The 23,365-nt window shown below is 41.7% G+C and overlaps 1 protein-coding gene and 1 long non-coding RNA gene across 2 annotated transcripts in view; one reads left to right on the top strand and one right to left on the bottom strand.

The window, feature by feature from the left end:
- Positions 1-23,365, bottom strand: part of Baz2b (bromodomain adjacent to zinc finger domain 2B) — a 390,581-nt gene that overhangs the window by 348,245 nt on the left and 18,971 nt on the right. The window lies entirely within an intron of this gene.
- Positions 19,403-22,657, top strand: LOC147005909 (uncharacterized). Its single transcript, XR_015046526.1, has 3 exons — positions 19,403-19,990; positions 21,349-21,721; positions 21,936-22,657. It is a non-coding gene; the product is annotated as an uncharacterized LOC147005909 (long non-coding RNA).

Below are 23,365 nucleotides of genomic sequence, written 5' to 3'. Positions count from 1 at the left end.
TTGCTGAAACCTTCAGGTTTGGTGGCAGGGGCCTTTACCCCTTGGCCCCTAAATCTAGAAGCCAGATCAGTAATTTATAGCGATACTTCTCCTTAATTTCCATAGCCTGGTGTTTCAGAGGTGTGGTGACATACAACGGTCTAGTGAGCCACGTCCTTCTGACAGATATGTGGTTTCTCTCCGCTCTACTGCTAACAACAGCATTGTAAATGTCCTTGTACATAAGTGATTATAAATATTTTCAAATTATTTGTACTTTCTTCATAAGATAGAAGCATTGGATCCCTCTGGAAATGGAGTTATAGGTAGTTTGGAACCACCCAATGTAGTGGAATCAAACTCAGATCCTCTGTAAGAACAGCAAGTATCTTGAACCAGTGAGATAGATGCCTCTCCAGCCTCTTAAATTTTTGTCCTCTTGAAAACCCAACCGTTGCTCTCTGTAAAGGTTTCTATCTTTTCAAAACGAAGCTTAATTAGGGATGAGAGTTACATTTATCTGTGGTCCTAGGCTATGCACTTAGATTACACAGAAACCACATTGGTAGGGCTACAGGGAAATGACTCACTGGGTAAAGGTACATGCTGCCAATCCTGAGGACCCGAGTTCGATCCCTGAGACCCACATATTGGAAGAAGAGAACAAACCCCTTCAAGTTGCCCTCTGACCTCTACATGTACACCGTGGTACCCTGCCTGCTCCTAAGTAAATAAACATAAAAAAAGACACGAAAGAAAGACAAGAAATCACATCGGCAGTAATAGGTTCTCCTCTGGGGTCTATGGCCTCATCAGCCATGGGACAATGTTAACATTTATAGCACCAGGCTTGAATTCCCTCCTACCGAGCAGGTCTTATGTCCAATTAGTTATTGGCTACCCACAGGTAAAAGTGTCACTAGGGCACCAGATGAGGATACCTTGCCAGACCAGGTATCGTTGTGATTCATGGATTTTACAGCCGGTAGACTACTGATTGCTTTTGCTTGTCAGCTTGCATAGCACCTTCTGCTTCTCTGAGCCGTGGTCCTCAGGGAGGAGCCTTCCAGGCATGAACTGCGGGCTGCTCAAGCTTCACTGGTGCATCTACTGTGCAAGCCTATATATAGCTAAGGCTCAGGGGAAATAACTCATGAGGGGATGAAACTATTGTATGAGTCAAAGGACCATGACACTTACGAGTTAGTGTCTTTTTGACCTGAAAGAGAAGCTGCATCCATTAAATCTCAACACTATAATTGCCTAACCAAGACTTGCATGATGGTAACACCAGCTGATACGCCAATGTGGATGAGAGAAATTTCATAGAGCCCCACCCCTGGAAGAAGAGCTAGAATCAGTCAGTGGCTGCTGAGGAAGGGAGAATCAGTTTTCTCCAAGGACAAACTCCCTGACAGCTTATCCCATCCCACGTGGTCATTCTTTAACACGTGTGCACATGAGCAACACAGAATGGACTCAGTAGATCAATAGGTTCTCTCTCTCACTCGCTCGCTCACTCTGTCTGTCTGTCTGTCTGTGAGCAAAGACCCAGTAGCCAAAGATATTGAATCCATCTAGAACTTGATTAACAAGCAGTTACTGCCTGATAAGGGTGCTGGGATTTGAACTCAGGTCTTCTGGAATAGTATGCCCTTTTAACTGCTGAGTCTTGTCTCCAATCCATTTAGCCTTACTGTTTTATTTTGTTTTTTGTTTTTGGAAGACAGGGTCTCACTATGTAGCTCTGGCTGTCCTGGAACTCACTTTGTAGACCAGACTAGCTTCAAAGTCACGAAGATCTTCCTGCCTCCAAAGGCACGTGCCACTACCCCCTGCCCAACATTATCCTTATGCTAGGGATGGCTTGGCTAGGGATGGCTTTGGGTTTGGGGGCCTATGGTGATTTTGAATGAACTTGAGGACTGTTGTTACACATTTACATTTGACGGCATTGCACTGAACATATAGAATACTTTTGGCAACATAGACAATTTCACGGTATTAGTTCTATTGTGTGAGCTCCCAATTTGAGTGTCCCCTTCAATTCCTTGCTTCAGAGTTTTAATTGTAGAAATCTTTTGTTTTCTTGCTTAGGTTACACCTGTTTGGTTTTTTTTTTCCTGGTTCTGAGGTTACTGTGAACAGTGTTTTCTGTCAATTCTCCCCTTTTTCACAGTGCTTGTTATTGGTACATAGAAAACAAATGATATTTTTACATTGATATTGTAACCTGTTACTTTGTTAAAAGTGTATTAGATCTAATAACTTACTGGTGAAATGTTTTGCTTTTCTGAGACTCCGTACCATGTAGCTCAGGCTGGCCTCACACTGTGTAAATAACCTTGAACTACTGATCTGTTACCACAGCCCATGCTCTGGAATAAAGCCCTGTGCCACCACTCCAGCTAGAGCCTGTGAGGGATCAATCCCGGGGCCTAGTGCACGCTAGGCAAGAATTCCAGCAGGGAAGCCACATCTGTAAGCCTCTGGTAGAGACTGCAGAGTTCTGAAGTACAGGAACCTATCATTTTCAAGCATGGAGGATTTGACTTCTCACAGTGTCAGGCTCATGTCCTCCTCTTCCTTGACTGCTCTGCCTTACCTAACAATTCAACAATATCAACCCCTCCCCAAATGTTTTGTTTGTTTTTGAAAGGGCTTCTCTATGTAACCTGTCTTGGGTCTGACTATGTGGACCAGGCTGGCTTTGAACACACAAAGATCCACCTGCCTAGCAAGAAAGTATGTGCTACCCGCCCTGGCTCAGAGGCCAGCTTTGAAGAGAAGGTTCCCTCCTTGCACCTTGCTGAGACAAGGTCTCTGGCTGTTTCCACCACTGTGCTGAATGCACACTGCAGGAGAGCCAACTTTCACAGTTTCAGCCAATTCACCCACGTCTAGCTCCCATCTCGTGGTAGGGATGCTGGGGTTGCAGATAAATGCTGCTGCATCCATCTCTTTATGTAGGTTCTGTGGATCAAACTCAGGTTGACAGGCCAGTGTGGCTAGCACCTTTCCCTGCAGAGCCAACTTCCCAGCCCTGGAGCACATACTTTTACTCTGCTCCCAGTTTTCGAGGAAATGCATCTAGTTTTCCCTATTTCGTATGTTGGCTAACGGTTTGTGCTATTTAGTCGTTATTATCCTGGGGTATGTTCCCTCTCTGCCTAGTTTCTTCAGGGCTTTTATGATGAAGGATGTTAGATTAGATTCTGTTGGCCACCTCTTTAAGCCACTGAGGTGGTCCTGTGAGTTTGGTCTCCGGTTGTTATTTATGAGCTGAATTAAATCTACTATTATACACGTGCTAAACATTCTCTGACTATCTGGAGTGAAATGAATTTGATGCAAGAATTTTAAAAAATTATTTGCTGATTTCATTTTGCAAGTATCTTATTGAGAATTTTTTTATCTATGTTCATCAGGAGAACTGGTCTTATTTATTGTTGTTTGGTTTTTTTTTTTTTCTGGTTTACCAAAATCATGTCAATCCTCATGAACTCCTCCTGAGTGTTGGGATACAGTCACAAGTCACCATGCCAATATTTGCGGGGTTTTCTTGATACACAATCTCGCCAGTAGTCCATGTTGGCTTGGAAGTCACTCTGTACCCAAGGCTGGTCTCCAGTTCAGAGAATGTCTCCTGCCTTGGCCTCCCTTGTGCTGAGAAATCTATGGTTAGTATTTGTCTTAGTCACTGTTTTACTGTGTGAAGAGACACCATGGCCAAGGCATGTCTTATAAAAGAAAGCATTTAACTGAGGGCTCGCTCACAGTTTTACAGGGTTACATGACCATCATAGTGGGAAACAGACAGAGACAGTCTGGACCACCAGCTAGGAGCTTTCCATCCTCATCTGCAGGCTACAGGGAGAGAGAGACTCAGAGAGGCAGAGAGTGAGACTGGCCCTGGCTTAAGCGTTTGAGCCCTCAAAGCATACGGAAAAATGACCTTCTTCCTTCAACAAGGCCACACCTCCTCCAACAAAACCACACTCCCTAATCTTTCTTACAGTTCTACCAATCAGGTCCAAGCATTCAAACATGAACCTATGGAGTCTATTCTCATTCAAACTACCACAGAATCTGTTTCCAACTTCTAATATTATTTCAGCCCTCCAATTTTCAGTCTATGTGTGCTTTTGCCATTGAAGCATGTTTCTTGCATATAATAAATAGCAGGGAAATTATATTTACTATTTAACTGTGTGTGTGTGCGCACGCCTGAGTGTGTGTCTGTGCATCACATATGTGCAGGAGCCCGGAGAGATCAGAAAAAGATCCCCTGCAACTGGAGGCATGGGTAGTTGAGAACTACATGTGGGTAGATCACCAAACTCAGGTCCTCAGCAAGAGCATAAGCGTTCTTAACCACTGAGCCACCTCTCCAGTCCATGGAAATTATTTTTTAATCCAATAAGCTAGTTTGCATCTTTTGAGAGTTAAGACCATTTTATGTTATGTTAATATTGAGAAGTATTTGCTGATTCCTGTAATTCTGTTGATAGTTTTCCTAACTGGGTTAAATAGTATTCAATTTTTCTTTTGTGCATCTCCTAGGGGCTCACTGGTATAGTGAAATAGATATGCTGACACCTCTTCTATCATAAACTTCATTCTTTCCTGGGTCGATGTATGACTTTCTTCCTCTTCTGTGAATGGCCAGTCCTGGCTGCTTCTTTTTCTTTTACTATTCCTTCCTTCCTTCCTTCCTTCCTTCCTTCCTTCCTTCCTTCCTTCTTTCTTTCTTTCAGGGCCTTATATGTCCTTGGTTGGCATGGAACTTGATTTGTAGATGAAGAAGACCCTGGGTTTCTGATCCTCCTGCCTCCACTTCTTAGGTGCTGAGATCACAGACGTGCGCTCCCTTGCCTCGGCTTATACAGTGCTGCGGATTCCAGAGCCTGAGGCTTCTTAGGCAAACACTTGACCCTGCTTTAGCTCCTGTGTGTAACATTTCTTCAAGCAGACATTCGCAATGCTCGTGTATTCCTTGTGAATTAATTTAGTTCGTGCTTATACTGGAATTCCATGTCTGGATTGGTTCTGAGAGGTAAGTGTGAGACATGGCAGTATTGGTTGTCATTTATTTATTGTTTGCACTTAAGATGGGTCATTATGTGTTATAAAGACACAAAGTCTTTGTAAACAGGCCATCAGTGTTTACTTGCAACTTTCTTCTAGCTGGTGTCCACAGCTTTTCCTAACATCCAGGATTTTTCTGCTATGATTCAGTTGCACATACTTTCAATGCCTTCACTGTGTTTATTAGGGCTGTCTATCTCTCACTCCCTTAACAGAGACAGAATTCTTAATATACGACGGTTGTGGTGGCGGTGGAGCAGGCCTCTAATCCTAGCACTCAGAGGCAAAAGCAGATGGATCTCTGAGTTATAGAGGCCAGCCTGGTCTACAGATTCCAGGCCAGCCAGGGCTACACAGAGAAACCTTGTCTCAAAAAGACCAAAAACAAAAACAAACACACAAACAAAAAGTTTAGAAATACTTTAAACATAGTAAAACTCAATTGTTAGAATTGGAATGGCTTCTTCCTGGATCCAGGTCTCCCAGGCCTGTGTTTAGGGCAGTGAGTGTTGAAGCATAGTCCTTTGCCATTTTGCCTGTTCTGGCTGTTTTGCCTAGGTTCAAGCCATCCTAGCAGGACTGAAAACGTTGTAAAGATACTTGGGTGCCTTCCCATCATACTATTGAAAACAGTAGCTCCAAGAAATTTGGAATTTTCCAGGGAATTTGATCCTGCGAGAAGAAAAAACCTGGGCACAGTGCTAACCACAGGAGGTGCTTGTCTCTCAGATGGGTGTTTACCTCACACAGTCCTGACAGCTAATCAAGCCAGGTCACTTCACTGGAGCCAAGCAGTGATGAACATGACCACACCTTGGCCAGTGTGCTTAGTCATGCACACCCTTGTCTTCCATTTAAATCTAAGCCTGAGCTGGTAAGCTGGCTCAGTCAGTGAAGTGGTTGCCACCCAACCATGAGAACCTAAGTTCAGTTCCTCAGAACCCACATAAAACAAAAGAAAAGAAAACAAAACAAAACAAAAACCCAAAAGCCTAGGTGTGTGTCGAGATCTTAGACTCCAGGTATTAAGTGGAGACAGACAGATTCCTGAAGCCTGGCTAGTGACTTAGGGACCTCCAGCTTCAATGAAAGACCCCATCTCAAAGAATAAAGTGGAGGTGGTGGAGAAAGATATTCCATACCAAGTACCTTCTGGACTCCAAGTGCACATGGACAAGGACACACACACACACACAGACACACACAGACAGACAGACACACACGCACATGCGCACACACACACACAGACACACACACACACACACACAGACATACACACACACACTATACAAAAACTCAAGTCAGGAAGCTGAAGATGAATTTGAGGGATGGTTAGTATACCTTTGTTCCTCTTCCCATTCAATTGTGGCTACATGTAATAAATTTCCTTTTTCTGTCTTTAACTATGCTGTGTATGAGTGTTTTAACCGGCCTCTGGAGGTGGGTGGCTGAGCCAGGGTCGGGCCAGGCTCTGACCCTAACCACTGTGGTGGCAAGGCTGGTCAAGAATCACTCGTCCGTCACACTGCATTCACGACAGATGCCTCCCTTCAGTGCACAGCAGAACATGATGCTGGTCACACTTAGCTTTGTGGTCTGTGGGGCCAGTAGGTTCTCACTTCCCCTAGACACCACTGTCTTTATGCAGCCTGAATTGGCTAAAGCCCCAGCCAATAGATGTTGTCTGAAGTGTGTCAGAAGCAACCAGCAGAATTCTGCAGGAGGAGGGAGAACTTGGGAACTCAAACCCCTGTCTGCCAATGTTACTTACAACTTTCTAGTCCCACCCAGTGTAAGTAGCGGAAATGATTACTGAACTGAGGCAAGACAGAGACACTCGAGCAGAGCAGAGCAGAGCCCCTTACTCAGAAATCATGTTGATGCCTCTTCCCCTCAGAGATACAAGAATTGCAGCACTATTAACAACTTCTTAGAGCCCTTCTCCCTTCATAGCTATAAACCTGCAATTTTCTAGTAATCTCACCTGAAAGCCATTTATAGGGAAAGGATGTGTCCTAAGCCTGTTGTGTAGCCCTGGTGGCTTCAGAATTTACCTTATGAGACTGAAATTCCATTCAAGCTATGCCCTAATCACCTTATAATATCACTCATCTAAAGAGAGAGAGAGAGAAGAAAAACAACAAAACAAGGTCTCTTTGCAAACATGAAGATGTACCTTACGAACCACCAGAAAGGCATATGTGGCCAATGCTGAGACAAGTACAGCGCCCCCTTGAGCCCATACGCAAACTTGGCGACTCTGGAGCCCACAGCCATGCTCTCTAGCATGTCTTCTTAGTTTTTTCTGCTGACATGTTTAAAGTCTATATTAAAATATCTTTAATGAAGCAGGGCAGTAGGGGCACATGCCAAATGCCTTTAATCCCAGCACTCAGGAGTCAGAGGCAGGTAGATCTCTGAGTTTGAGGCCAACCTGGTCTACAGAGCAAATTCCAAGACAGCCAGGGCTACATAGAGAAACTCTGTCTCTAAAAACCAAAACCAAACCAACCAACCAACCAACCAACCAAAAAAACTTTAACAAAAATCTCTGCTTCATACTGGCTAGTCCTGAATTTCTTTCCTACATCCAAACCACAAATCCCAATTTGGCCTGGGTTGAGGCCACTAAAAGATTAGTGGAGCTCCTCAGGCTGTGGAGGTTGCCAGCAGAGCGGCCTAAGCCCTGTTGCATCACCTTCTCAATGTGTATGCATCCAACTGAGACAGGCAAGCACACACAGTTTAGAGACTGAGGTATGTGCATCCCTCTTTTCTAATTATGGTCTTGGCAGACCAGCTCCTTTAGCTGCATGTACTGTGCACACAAACTGCTTGATGGCATGTATCTTTTATTCGCCTGAAGTAATTTTGTCCTCTCCAAGGCTTATTGCCTCCATCTGTTAACCTAGGCTTAGTCCTGGAAGCTTCTGGCCTCCATAAAATCTAATCTAGGCCTAGAATGTTTTCAGCCTCTGAGACTTGCTGTTGAATAAGCTCACCCCTCCCTAGTTCTTTCTGATTTCTGTTTACCTAGTTAACTCGGTTGTTCTGGCCCAAACTCCTTTCCATGCTGATTGATTCAATCTGGTTTCTCTTGGCCTCTCCTGAATTGCTCTGCCTGACCTCATACTAACTTTGGCAATATGTTCTGATGTTCTGGGTCCTTCTCATTCTCTGACTCTTTCTGTCTTCACCTGCATCTAGCATGTTCTTTCTGTACAACTGTCTTAGTAAAACTGTCTCCTTCCCTTCTTTCTCTTTATTCATGAGAGTTGGGCATATCCTATTCTGTCAAATCTTTCTCTGGTTCATCACTCTGTCTGCCACACAAGTAGACATCACTTTTAGATATGGATGCTTCCTTCTACAAACTAACACTTGACCTTCATTGTTTGAAATTAAAGGTGTGTCACTAAGGGCTGAGCCACACCACAACTAGAAGCAGGGTTTTCCAGTAAACAACACAATCTTGGGGTTCACAGTGTGATCAAATATCCTACAACACAAACTCCTCTCCAAACAATGTACTCAACTCCAAACAATGTACCTGGCAACCAAGTGAAACCCCCACCTATATCAAGCTACCTATTCTCTGGACAATGATCTGTTGCTCTTCCCCTAACAATAACCACCCATAGGATGTTTCTTTTCAAATGAAATTCAAATATATATTCTTTTCAAATATAAATTAAAAGGCAATCCAGTCTAAACTGGTTTTGGGTGCTTGTATATTAATGCGAAACTGTGTCCTCATGTGAACTTTTAGAGAGGAAAGCCTATTTACCACCTTATGCCTACGCATGACTGAGTATGCTTAAGGTTAAAATCTAATGCCTTCTGGGGACATACACAGCAGAAAAATGATTACATGATCCAATCTATCAACCAAAACATAGACTATTAGAAATCACTTAAACCCCATAAAAGGAAACCCCATACAATCAATCATCAGGACCCTTGAATATGCTGTCACATGACCCACAGACACTCTTGACAGGTATCTTTTTCTAATCTGTACTACCACTTCATTTTGAAATTAACTTACCACTTCTGCAAATTTCTGTGAGCCTTTATTTTCAGTTCTTTGGACAAATGGCCAAGAACCTGGTAACAGGCATGATGACACAAGCTTTTAATTCTAACATTTGAGAGGCAGAGACAAAACAGAGAGATCTGTGAGTTCCAGGGTAGCCATGTCTACAAAAGGAAACCTGTCTCCAACCCATTTGAGCCCAAGCACTGTAAACCTGGCCCTTCCCCCGCCCTCCAGCAGACACCACTCTTCCTGGATTTCAGGTCCCCAGGAGCACTTTACTGTCTCTCCTTCAGAAGGGGTCTGATTTACAGCAAATTCCTCCAATGGCTCTAAAGCTTGTGGAAAGCTCTAGGTTTGCCCTTTGGGTGGGGCTGCCAGTCTGGCCCCTCCCTCACCCCCTATTCCCAGGGTTGCTTCATTTATTCCCTGCTTCAGCTTCCCCACAGGGACTCACAGTAGAGCTTTGGTCTGTGTCTCACTTTTCCTGGGTTAACTTTTCTGTTTATGATTTTCAGCTATTCTATTACTTATGAAGGGAACAATATTAGCAATGAGGCTAGGAAATATGGCTAGTCTGTATTTAGTAATTTATACAAAAATCTCAAGCTGCTAGCCACACAGAACACTGAACACCAACAGAGCAACACCGAAACCCTTTAGCCTTCTGACTCAAAACTTTGACCCTGACCACTACTTGCAAGGCAGAGATTGCAGAAAAGGGAAGTACATGCAGATGGGCCCATGCTAGCCTCTCTGAAGTGCACCGGTCAGTGTAGATGGTGTCTCACTCTCCCTCCCTCCTTCCCTCTGTGTGTGTGTGTGTGTGTGTGTGTGTGCTTATGCATGTAAGTGCCCTGTCCATGAAGTCCAGAAAAAGGAAGCAGACCCCCCAGAGCTGGAGTTACAGGCCTCGGTTGTGAGCTATTGGACCCACACGCTGGGAACGGAAATTAGGTTCTCTGTAAGAGCTGTCTGTGCTCTTAACCGCCGAGGCCCAGCCTCCTCTCCAGCCCCTGAAGACCTTTTTTTTTTTTCTTTTTCAATCTGAAGTTTGCTTTTACCTCTGGGTCTTCACTCATATCACTCCATGTTTAAATATCTTTTCAGCAATTCTGAACACATCAAAGCAGGGGAAGCCTTATTTATAGGTCTAGTTATCAGTTATACAGTCATCAGTTATATTTACTTTGCACACTGTATATATTTGGGATGAAAAATCTTTTCATTTTTATACCAATCAAAAGCAAACAATTCTAAGATATAACAGAAGCTGCGTGTGGTGGAAGCAGAAGAAAACAACAACAACAACAAAACCCTGAGCCTACCTAGGCTACAGTGAGCTCCAGGCTAGCTTGCTGAGACACAGTTAAGCTGCAGATACAGTTGAAGAACACCTGCTAGCATATCATGCTGTGCAGAGTGCTCTGTTTTTTGTTTTGTTTTGTTTTGTTTTGTTTTGTTTTGTGTATGTATATGTGTGTGTGAGAGAGACAGAGAGTCAGAGACAGAGAGAGTCAGAGAGATGGAGATGGGGAGGGAGAGACAGAGACACAGAGAGAGACACAGAGAGAGAAGAGGAAGAAGAAGAGGAAGAAGAAGAGGAAGAAGAAGAGGAAGAAGAAGAAGAAGAAGAAAAAGAAGAGGAAGAAGAAGAAGAAGAAGAAGAAGAAGAAGAAGAAGAAGAAGAAGAAGAAGAAGAAGAAGAAGAAGAAGAAGAAGAGAAAATCAATTTAAACAGTAGTGAGAAAGGTAATTTCCTTACCTTTCTCAGAACATAGCTCAATGCTAGAGTCTGGCTAGTATGTATGAATCTCTGAATTCTAGGCCTTAAAACACAACAAATGACAAATTACCAAGATAAAATATACCTAAAAACATTACAAAATGTAATTTTTGAAAGAATGTAAAAATATACAACATTCATCAACAGAATGATTCAGCACTAGTAAAACATAAGTTCCAGTAAAATTAATTTATAACCAGTCTTGGCAGAGACTGAACAAGTTGATACTAAAGTTAGAATGAATAAGTAAGGATGCTGAATCCCCTGAAAAAGCAGCAGGAGAAAGCACTGGGACTGGGGTGATGGTTCAGGGATTAGGAACATGTTCTTGCTGAGGACATGGGTGCCGTTCCCAGCTCCCACAAAGCAGCTTACGGCGGCCTCTGGCTCCCACTCCAGGTGAGCCAACACCACTTCAGCCTCTCCTGTTAATCGGTACACACTCAGTGCACACACATGCACTCAAGTAAACCAACCACACACATAAAGTAAAAACAACCATCTTTTTTTAAAAGAAGAAAACGTGTATTTCAGGCATGAAAACATATTAGAAAGCTTTTATAGTTAAAATATTGTGGCATTGACATATGAACAGATAGGAGACTATAAGGGAGATTATTTCCAGAAATGTATATAAGCATAGAATTGGAAATTTAGTATGCTTTAAAAGTACTATCCATGAAGAATAGGAGAAAAAATACTTCTAATAAAGAATACTGAGAAAATTTCATAGCCAAAAGCAAAGCTCCCAAGTGGACTAAGGGAATGAATGTAAAACAGGAAGTGAGGTAGGAAGCTGGGCGTGGTGGCACACGACTTTTAGCCCAGCACTTGGGAGGCAGAGGCAGGCGGATTTCTGAGTTCGAGGCCAGCCTGGTCTACAGAGTGAGTTCCAGGGCTACGCAGAGAAACCCTGTCTCGAAAACCAAAAAAAAAAAAACAAAAAAAAAAAAACAAAAACCCAAAAAACAGGAAGTGAGGTAGGAAAGGCAAGGGAGCTCGGGCTGACATCCTGCCGTCCTCTTTCCTCTCCTTCCTGTCCGTGTGTGTGTGTGTGTGTGTGTGTGTGTGTGTGTGTGTGTGTGTGTGTGTGTCAGAAGCCCAGAGTTTCAGGCAGATGTGAGCAGCAACGAGGGTGCTGGGAATTGAACCGGGTTCTCTGAAGAGCAGACAGTACTCTAACTGCGGAGCCATCTCTCCTTTTAATTTCCTTGTCCTCCCCCTCACTTTGTTTCTCTTCCCTTCTTTCAGGGCAACAGAAGGACTGCAAGAGTGCTCTACTGCAGAGCCAAAGCCCCAGCCTTGCCAACTTCTTTCATTTTAGGTAAAAAGGACAATGTCATAAGTAGAACTCAAAATCCAGATGCAAGGGGCTGGAGAGATGGCTCAGCGGTTAAGAGCACTGACTGCTCTTCCAGAGGTCCTGAGTTCAATTCCCAGCAACCAACCATCTGTAATAGAATCTGATGACCTCTTCATGTGTCTGAAGACAGCTACAGTGTACGCATATACATAAAGTAAATAAATAATTCTTTAAAAAAATACAGATGCAATAAAAGAGTGATAAACACGATCTATTAAAATGAATATTTGCATGGCAAGCATGATAAGTACTCAGAAAGGTCACAAGTTCAAATCCAGAGTCTCAAAGCAAACCAAAGCAAGCCACAATAAAGAATGTCTTAAGTCCACAGACAAAGCACAAAGAAAGTAAGTGCAGCACAAACCCCAGGTAAGGAGTTAAGGGGAAATGCTCCTAATGTATCTGTCTCTTAAATCAAGGCCTAAAATATCCTCAAAAGACATTTACAGATGGCTCAGAAAATAACACAAAGGATCTCTTTGTTAGACACAAGAGGGCATATTAAGAGAAAAGTAAACTAGCACGGTACAGTCTCTTTAAAAAGGTACTATTTCTCACCTCGTAGACCAATAAAAAAAAATCAAAGGTTGACCATAAAAACTGTGGGACTTCAGGAAAAGAAGAATTTACCTCCTGCATCAAGGAATATAAAGTCTCCCAGTGTCTACAGAGAAGAACCTAAGAATGTTAATGAAGGATATATGTGGCTATCTCTGGCTAACAATCCCCTTCCTAAATACACGGTGAAGAAATACTTTTATACCTATAAAATACACATGGGCAAGGCCATGAATTACATTCCGTGTAATTCCAGAACTAGAAAAGCATAATGTCCCATATATTGGTAAGTTAAAACAGAATATCTACACACTTGAGCACAATAAATCAGGAAGCTGTAAAACTAACAGGGAGGATTTCTCCGAACTGGCAAGTCACTTCGCAGACATAGTAGATAAAATCCAAGCTAATCAAAAGCATACAAAGTGGACATAAGTGGGAGCTGGAGGATAGCTCAGTGCTTTCAAGGCGTGCTTCTTGCTCTTCCAAAGGACTTGAGCTTGGTTTCCAGTACCAATATCACAATCTGGAACTGCAGCTCCAGAGGAGTCCATGGTCACTTCTGGACTGTGAAAGGTACTAGCATACTCATGGCAAATATTTGTATAGACACGTAAATATAAATAAAATTAAATATTTTTAAAAACATTTATGATTTGTCACTGTCTTCTTTGAAAGAGCAAGTATAAGTATACGTGGTTAATGAAACATAAATATCTGTTTACTCTTAAAAAGGAAAATGAGACAATAACAAACCACTCAAACTGGTTACTGAGTCAGTAGTAAAATAGAAGTTGTACTGATATTTTATTTGGTATACAAAATAAATTTGGTACAGTTAATTTTTTTAATTGAAAAAATCATAAAACACATTTTGATTATGCTTTTCCCTTACCCAAAATCTATTTTAAGATAGATTGCCTCTACACTTAGGCAGAGACAAGCAGACCTCTGAGTTTAAGGACACCCTAGTCTACAGAGTAAGTTCAAGCCAAGAATACACAGAGAAACCCTGTCTCAACCAACCAACTAACCAACCAAACAAACAAACAAACAAAAACCCAACAAATCTTATATTTGACCTGCAACATTTAAACAGATGGAAAATACTTTAAAATGAAAGATGCTTTGTAAGTCCCACCAACTTATATATATTTTCTATTTATTGTATATATTTATGTATATATGTACACATATTTTGATCTTTGTTCTAAGATAAAGCACTTCCCAGTTCTAAAGAACTGACAGTTCTCTTCTTACTGGGAAATAACTTACACTACATATGTACAAACACTCTTGGGAGGCAGAAGCAGACACTGAGTGGCCTGAAACTGCTGTGGTCCACCTGACACACGTTCTGCGGACAGAGCTCGGGTCTTCTGTAAGAGTAGGAGGTGCTCTTAACCCACGGGGTCATCTCTATAGCCCCATACTTTACCTTTTTAACATGTAAACATTTCTGATTTAATATAATTAAACATGTATCAAGAAATGTCCACAAGATAAAAACACCTTACAATTTCTGACCCTGGAGTCATTCAAAGTCAATGCTGTGGTTTCACAATACACCGTTTAAGCAAAAAGGACTTCATAGTTTCAGAAGTTGAGTTTCTCTAAATCCAGGCTGTCACAGCATTTACAAAGAGAAACCAAGTGCCTTTACGGACGGCCATGCCTCTGCCTTATCCGCTCTTCTCTGGGAACTACAGTGAAGGCTGTGTAAAGTTACTCTAGAGCAAATTATAAGAGAAACAGTGCTGTATTGTTTACATCCCCACCTAGTGGTCTGCAAAGCATTCCAAATAAATATTTAAGAATGAAGAAAACATAGATATATAAGTAATATTATACAGACTGAGCAGGTCCTATCTATCTATTTATCTACCCATCCATTTCATATATACATGTATATATATATGCATATATATATATATACAGACACACACACACATATATATATATGTGTGTGTGTGTGTATAACAACAACATGTAAAAGACCATGAATTTGAAAGAAAGCAAGGAGAGTTTATGGGTGGGTTTGGAGGATGGAAAGGGAAGGGAAAAATGATGGCATTATAGTCTTAAAAGGAAAAGTATATACCTTTAGTCTCAGCACTCTGGAGGCAGAGGCAGGCAGATTTCTGTGAGTTCAAGCCTGATGTATGTAGTGGATTCCAGGACAGCCAGAGAGATATAGAAAGACCCTGACTCAACATACACCCCTCCCCTCAAAATCCCCAAAACTCAAGAACTTCTCTGGTAATAAAATCACACCATCAGACTTTCATAGACAAAATGAGTGCAATTATAACCTTCTTTCCAATTACAGCTAGAGGATATCTGTCCAAGACCATGTGACATCACTAGCAGAATCATGGAATATCTTCCTAGGGCTTTGTTGTTCCTTAATGCTAAGTAATTAAAACATTTCAGCACCAAAGCAAACTTCATTTGAGTAAAGTGCTCATTGTAAGCATTTTACTTTGAGAAGCATAAGGTCCAGTCTTCTCAATTACAGAAAAATAATCTGATGAGATGGGCAGTTAATTTCCCTGATCAAGTTCCCCTAACCAGACAGTGATAGAGTCAAAGATACAAACCACTTTACTGATATCCTAATACAAAATGCACATCTAAGTTACAAGTCGTGAATTGTTAACCCTACATTTCAGTTTGTTTTCTCTTTGCATATAGCTTCTCAGCTGTTTTCCCCAATTCTCACAATTTTCCTTTCATTCTTTTGCACAGCATACTCACAAGGCTACTAAAACTAAAAGTACCATTTTATGTTATTTTAAAAATCTGTTTAAAATTCTAAAACCAAATTGACTTGGAGTAAGTAGATAGTTTTAGGTTCAAAAACATGAGTTGTTAAGATGCACTTAGGTCTATCTTAAGTAGTGGAATGCTTGCTTTACATGTGCAAGGCCCAGGGTTTGATAACCTGAAATACAAACAACAGAAACAGAAAACAAAACACACAAACGATATGTACAAGTTTCTAACTGATACCAGTCAGAGTACAGAAGTCACCTCTCAGTCAAATTCTTTTGACTAAGTTTTTAGAATTGTACACTTTTAACAGGTAACAACCATTGATTTGCTAACATTTGTCTTGTCAAGAACAGCTTATAAATGGATTACACTGTTCAGAGAATACTTTCTATTTCTTATGCCCTTGAAGTTCATGGTTGTTTAATGTGCTAGTACTTTATTCCGAGTCGCTGGCATTATTCTATAGTACATTATATATTACATAACACAGTAGGTAACAGTGTGAAAGAAGCATTAAGTCACAGTTTGTTTACACGCTCAGCCCCTAAAGAACATTTGTATGCTTAAAGTTCATAATGATTATGAATAGAGTGCTCATAAACTTTTATGCCTAGGTTCTTTTCTAATTTTTAAATATAGATAGTTCACTATCATATATATATGTCCTGGTTCTGATGTTTATACATAATGTTCTTAGAAAATGAAGCTTTCGGAAGAACAATGATTTGAATATAAATATTTTTTTTCTGGTGATACTGAGGGTTTAATTAAATGCAGGGCCTGATGCATGTGAGGCAAGTATTCTACCACTAATCTATACCTGCAGTCCTAATAAATATTTAAATGCCTAAATTACTTCATGGTTATTCAAAAATTAGCATTAAGAAGACAATTATTCCTATTTGTATGGAAAAAATGAAATGATTGAATAATCATACTTCTTTTTTTTTTTTTTTTTTTTTGGTTTTTCGAGACAGGGTTTCTCTGTGTAGCCCTGGCTGTCCTGGCACTCACTTTGTAGACCAGGCTGGCCTCGAACTCAGAAATCCGCCTGCCTCTGCCTCCCGAGTGCTGGGATTAAAGGCGTGCGACACCACGCCCGGCTGAATAATCATACTTCTTTAAGCACAGACATATGTCATAACTTACTGGATTAGAGCATTATCCTTCAGTGAGGGAGGGAGTGCTGGATTAGAGCATTATCCTTCAGTGGAGGGAGGGAGTGCTGGATTAGAGCATTATCCTTCAGTGGGGGAGGGGGTGCTGGATTAGAGCATTATCCTTCAGTGGGGGAGGGGTGCTGGATTAGAGCATTATCCTTCAGTGAGGGAGGGAGTGCTGGATTAGAGCATTATCCTTCAGTGGGGGAGGGAGTGCTGGATTAGAGCATTATCCTTCAGTGAGGGAGGGAGTGCTGGATTAGAGCATTATCCTTCAGTGGGGGAGGGGATGCTGGATTAGAGCATTATCCTTCAGGGGGGAGGGGGTGCTGGATTAGAGCATTATCCTTCAGTGGGGGAGGGGGTGCTGGATTAGAGCATTATCCTTCAGTGGGGGAGGGAGTGCTGGATTAGAGCATTATCCTTCAGTGGGGGAGGGGGTGCTGGATTAGAGCATTATCCTTCAGTGAGGGAGGGGGTGCTGGATTAGAGCATTATCCTTCAGTGGGGGAGGGGGTGCTGGATTAGAGCATTATCCTTCAGTGGGGGAGGGGTGCTGGATTAGAGCATTATCCTTCAGTGGGGGAGGGGGTGCTGGATTAGAGCATTATCCTTCAGTGGGGGAGGGGGTGCTGGATTAGAGCATTATCCTTCAGTGGGGGAGGGGTGCTGGATTAGAGCATTATCCTTCAGTGGGGGAGGGGGTGCTGGATTAGAGCATTATCCTTCAGTGGGGGATGCTGGATTACCGGGCCTTGCTTCACAGACCTTGTTAATGATGCTCTCTGGGCTGATTATCCAAAAGAACATGAAGAAGTTAGTTGTAAGACCTTGTCTCCTCACAGCCTCTCCTGCTCAAATCCATCTCCTTTGTGCAAAGGCACACACTTTAATGGATTTCCATTCCTGTACCAAAATTTAAAAATATGCTATTCTCTCTTCCTCTTTTGTTCTCCTCCTCATCCCCTCTTCTGTCTCTGTCTCTCTTGTGATTAAACCCTGGGCTTTAAACACAGCAGACAAATACTCTTCCTATATCCCTGGTCTTCAAATATTCTCATTTTCCAACTCTGATAAATATAATAATTAACTTTTGTCCCTAGTGTCTGCTACAGTGCTTTCAGGATTCTTGGAATTTCCTGGACTTCTTAGAGTAAAATTAGGTGAAGGGGCATTGTTTTGTTGTTCATAAACTCAGAGTTTATGCTAATAATGTGAATAGCCTAATAATGGAAGCTGGTTACAGGAGAAATTAAACATGTGATTAGATAGGAGAGGGTTCTACCTCTAGACGAATGAGGAAGGAAGAAGGGCTGATAGACGAATGAGGAAGGAAGAAGGGCTGAAGGTTGAGCCATTCATCAATGGTCAATACTTAATCATGCCTATATAATTCTTTCATTAAATCCCTAAATGAAGGGGTTTAGAAAAGAAGTTTCAGGATATTGGAGGAGGGAAGATGTACCGCAGCAAATTCCACAGAGACTGTCGTTCCTGTGTTAAGGATGCAGATGGTCTGGCAGTGGTGGCATATGCCTTTAATTCCAGCACTTGGGAGGCAGAGGCAGGCGGATTTTGAGTTCAAGGCCAGCCTCATCTACAGAGTGAGTTCCAGGACAGCCAGGGCTACACAGAGAAAGCCTGTCTGGAAAAAGCAAAGCAAAGCAAAGCAAAGCAAAACAAAACAAAACAAAACAAAACAAAACGGATACAGATGGTCCTCCCTTAGTTCCTTAAGCTCTTTGCCAAATTGCTGGATATATAAACAGAGTCATGGGAACCACAATTTTGTATAGGACCCCTGAGACTTGGAACAGTAGCTGAAGCGGGTGAATGAATCTTGTGGGACCAAGCCAGTGAATGATGTGTGGTTTGGTGGTAAGTCTAGCTAGGTACAATAAACTTAAACTGGGGCTGGAGAGATGGCTGCTCTTCCAGAGGTCCTGAGTTCAACTCACAGCAACCACATGGCTTACAACCATCTGTAATGGGATCCAATGCCTTCTTCTGGTGTGTCTGAAGATAGCTACAGTGTACTCATAATAAATAAATAAATCTTAAAAAGAAAAGAAGCCGGGCTGGTGAGATGGCTCAGTGGGTAAGAGCACCCAACTGCTCTTCCAAAGGTCCGGAGTTCAAATCCCAGCAACCACATGGTGGCTCACAACCATCCGTAACGAGATCTGACGCCCTCTTCTGGTGTGTCTTAAGACAGCTACAGTGTACTCACATATAATAAATAAATAAATCTTTAAAAAAAAAAGTTTAAAAAAAAAAAAGAAGCCAAAAAAAAAAAAATCTAGATAGGTAGGTAGGTAGATAGACAGACAGACAGATAGATAGACAGATAGATAAAGTTAAACTGTCAGCACACCAGTTGGTGACAGAAGTGTTAGAAACAGAGAAAACAGCTTTCTTCTTTACCTTGGACTCCAAGGAGACCTGTCTTCCAGACACAATAGGACTGAAGTACATCTGAGCTCACAGAGACTGTGGCAGCATGAACAGGGCCTGCCCAGGGACAAGCTAGACAGGGTCCCAGCGCTGAGAAGAAGAAATGGATACTGGCTCCCAAACCCTACCAGGAAGCTATCTGCCACTGGCACCTGCTTACAAAGAAAAAAATTAGACTTTTCCAATTTGTCTTATTGGTTTATTACTTGTATATTTTGATTTCAGGTTTGTTTTTGTAGGATCTGTTGTTGTATGTGTTTGACTTTCTTGGGATTTGCTTGCAGCTTTTGTTTATTTTTTTTTTAAAGGAGAAAGAAAGGAGTTGGGTGGCTAGAAGAGGTGGGGAGCACCTGGGAGAAGCTGGGAGAAGGGAAAGCATGATTAGAATACATTGTATGAAAGAAAATGTTCCCCAATAAAAATCTATCAATAAAAGGGCATATAAAATTAACTTTGTTATTCTAGTTCCAGGTCTGTAGTGGACTTTTTGGGTTTGCTGTTAAATAAGTACTTACAATATATTCAGAAGTGAAAGTACGAAACCCAGTGCAAAGCTGTGCAGCTCCAAAACGGCTAGGTTGGCTCAGTAGAAGCCCACTGATGTTCAGCCTGTGGGTCTGCCTAGTCTCCCCATGTGATCTTCCTCGCTGGCACTATGTCATGTGACTAATGTTGTTCTGATGTTTGCCTTTATGCCACAGATCCTGCAGGATCATCTCAGGGGAAGAGCTCCTTTTAGTGATGTTACTAGGATGCATGTTTGTTGCATTGCTGAGAGCAGTGGCAACTTGGTAAGGATGTGTGTCCACTCTGAAATCACCCCTTTTCCATTTTGTGATTAGTTAATATTAGCTAGTATTTAAGATAAGAGGGAAATTTTTGAGTTTAAAAATATTTTTGCCAACTTTTCATGCATTAACATAGTAAACTATTTGTGTATGCATGGGACAATTCCTGATATCCTTACATATTTTTAAAAACAAGAATTCTGTATCAACTTGTTTAGTGTTGCAAAGATTATATGCCCCAATACAGGGGAATACCAGGGCCAGGAAGCAGGAGTGGGTGGGTTGGAGAGCAGGGTGGGGGGAGGGTATAAGGGACATTTGGGATAGCATTTGAATTGTAAATGAAAAAATATCTAATAAAAAAGTTGTTTAAAAAAAAAAAAAGGATGTCATGGTGTGTGTGTGTGTGTGTGGAGAGAGGGTGTATTTGGTTCCCAGCACCCACGTGGCTGTTTACAACCATCTGTAACTCTATTTAGTTTAGGGGATCTGATGCCCTCTTCTGGCTCCTATGGGAACCAGACATTCACAACATGCTTGCACATACGTGCAGCCAAAAAACTCATGCACACTCACACATACAGAAATCTAAAACCAAATCGTGGTGTATTTCTATATAGGTAATACTACAATTATTAATTAGAACTATCTTTTTATTAGTTCAAATCTAGTTTATATTTTTTATGTTCTAAAGTTTTTTACAATCATTTCCGTACACTCCTTGATAAGGTTATTATTTAGTATTTTATTTCCCTTGTTGCTAATTGAGGTTTTCCCAGTTTAGCTTAGAAATTATTTTTTGCACTTGATTCCCATAGTATCTGACACCCGAGCTACAATGTAGGTATTTAAGGCTTTTGTTTTATTTTCCAAAGCTGAGTCTAACCAAGGAGTGTTTGCATGCTTAGGCAAATACTCTAGCACACTGATCTATTCTCAGCGTGAGTCTCATATTTTAAAACCTGAGATATAACTCATGTACCATAACATTAATCTCTCTCTCTTTTTTTTTTTTTTTTTTTTTTTGGTTTTTTGAGAAAGGGTTTCTCTGCGTAGCCCTGGCTATCCTGGAACTCACTTTGTACACCAGGCTGGCCTCAAACTCAGAAATCCACCTGTCTCTGCCTCCCAAGTGCTAGGATTAAAGGCATGCGCCATCACTGCCGGGCCATAACATTAATCTTTTAAGGTCATGTTGTGGAGTAGAGTTCCTCACCATCACTCAGCTCCGTATTTATTTGTGGAAGTCCTAACATCCAGACCGCAGAACATGATGAATCAGAGGGAAGGCCTTAAAGGAAGTGGGAAGATAGAAGGGTGGTACATGGGGGCCTTATCTATTAAGAGTATTCTCCTTCTAGGAGTCTGTGAAGATGCAGGCAAGAGACAGAGTGAAGGGTCACCATACAAGCACACAGTAAGAAGGAAACAAGGAACTGTCTTAGAATGAAATCAACTCTTATGACATGTTGATCTTGGACTTCTAGCTCCCAGGTCAGCTTATAGTCTTTGTAAAAGCATTCCTATCCACATGAACACATAAAACGTAAATTTGTGGACTTTAGTGCAATTAGCACATCCCCAAATGCAGAAAACCATCCCTGCCATCAGCCGGAGGGAATCATCAGCACCTGGAGAGTAAACCCGCACTCACTGGTCGCCATTCCTTCTATGACAACTCAGGCTTCTCCTCCTCTCCAACAACCACTGATCTGGTTCCATCTCCACAAACAGGTATGCTCGCCATAGCGGCCTTTTATATTTGACTTTTCTCACTTATAATGACATTTTCAAGATTTCTTCATGTTAGATGTCCTAACATCTAACATGTGATGGTTTGTATATGCCTGGCCCAGGGAGTGGCAATATTTGGAGGTGTGGCTTTGTTGGAGTAGGATGCCACTGTGGGCATAGGCTCCTAGCTGTCTGTAATTGAATCTTCCACTAGGAGCCCTTCAGATGAAGATGGAGAACTCTCAGCTCTGCCTGCACCATGCCTGCCTGGATACTGCCATGCTCCTGCCTTGATGATTATCGATTGAACCTCTGAGCCTATAAACCAGCCCTAATTAAATGTTGTCCTTTATAACACTTGCCTGGGTCACAGTGTCTGTTCACAGCAGTAAAACCCTAAAGATAGGCATGAGGCAGAACTTCCATTTTCTGCATGAGTCAGACTACTTTAGTTACTCTGCTCATCACTGTGACCAAACACCCAACAAGCAACCTAAAGGAGGATTTGTTTGGGCTCACAGTTTAGGGATATAGCTCACCATGACAGGGAAGACATGGCAGAAGCGGGGTGGCTTGAAGTTTCAGTAGTGAGAATTTGCTCATACCTCGGTAAATCAGAAAACAGAGAAAGAGTGCTCAGCTGGCTTTCTTCTTTTTCCCTTTTCTACCCATCTCAGGACCCCCGCCAGCCCAGAGATGTCACTCCCATGTTCAGGGTGACTCTTCTCTCTTCAGCTAGCCTCTCTGCAAATGCCCTGTAAAGGCACACCTAGGAGTATGTGTCCTAGGTGACTCTAAATCTAGTCAAGCTGAAAATGATGATTAGCCATTGCACAGAGACATGCTATGTTCTGCTTATCTATCTGTTGGTCAATGAACACAGGCTTCACATCTGGAGCTACTATGGATATTTTATCTTGGATCCTTTGTGACATATGGTCCATTTTCTTTTTTCTTTCTTTTCTTTTTTTTTTTTTTTTGATTTTTTTTTTTTTTTTTTTTTTTTTTTTGTTCGAGACAGGGTTTCTCTGTGTAGCCCTGGCTGTCCTGGAACTCACTCTGTACACCAGGCTGGCCTCGAACTCCCTCCCAAGTGCTGGGATTAAAGGCGTGTGCCACCACTAGGCCTGGCTTGTGGTCCATTTTCTTAAGTCAATAGCATCTATAGGAATTAAACTAATGAGCCTTTCAGTAATTCTATTTAACCCTTTGAGGAACGGACAAACTGTTTTCCTAAGTATCTATATCATTTTATTCCCAATAAAGAGGTACTATGGTTCCAGTTGTCCATGTCACCATTAAAATTTACCTTTTTATTGTCTTACTGTGTGAAAGATATCTCACTGTAGTCCTGATCTGCATTCCCCAAATGACTGATGTATCTTTTATGTGGTTGTCTACCTAAATCTTAAATAAAAGTTTGGTTATTTCTCTTCTCGTTGTTGGATTGTTCTGATTGCTTTCCTGTTTTTGTTTTTTTCTGTTCAGTAGCTCAGCCTGCCCTTACCTGGCAACCTTCCTACTTCAGCCGCCCAAGACATGAAGTTATATGTCAGTCCTACCATACCTCCATGTAGATCTTTTACTCACTGTAAATCATGTTTACAGTGTGAGGTGTGGGGTTCAAATTCATTCTTTACATGT

The sequence above is a fragment of the Mus caroli genome, unplaced genomic scaffold, assembly GCF_978045245.1.
Source record: "Mus caroli unplaced genomic scaffold, Mus_caroli_1 scaffold_2, whole genome shotgun sequence".
Lineage (NCBI taxonomy): Eukaryota > Metazoa > Chordata > Mammalia > Rodentia > Muridae > Mus > Mus caroli.
The sequence above is the reverse complement of the archived record's forward strand: the minus strand, read 5'-3'. Positions and strand labels throughout refer to the sequence as shown.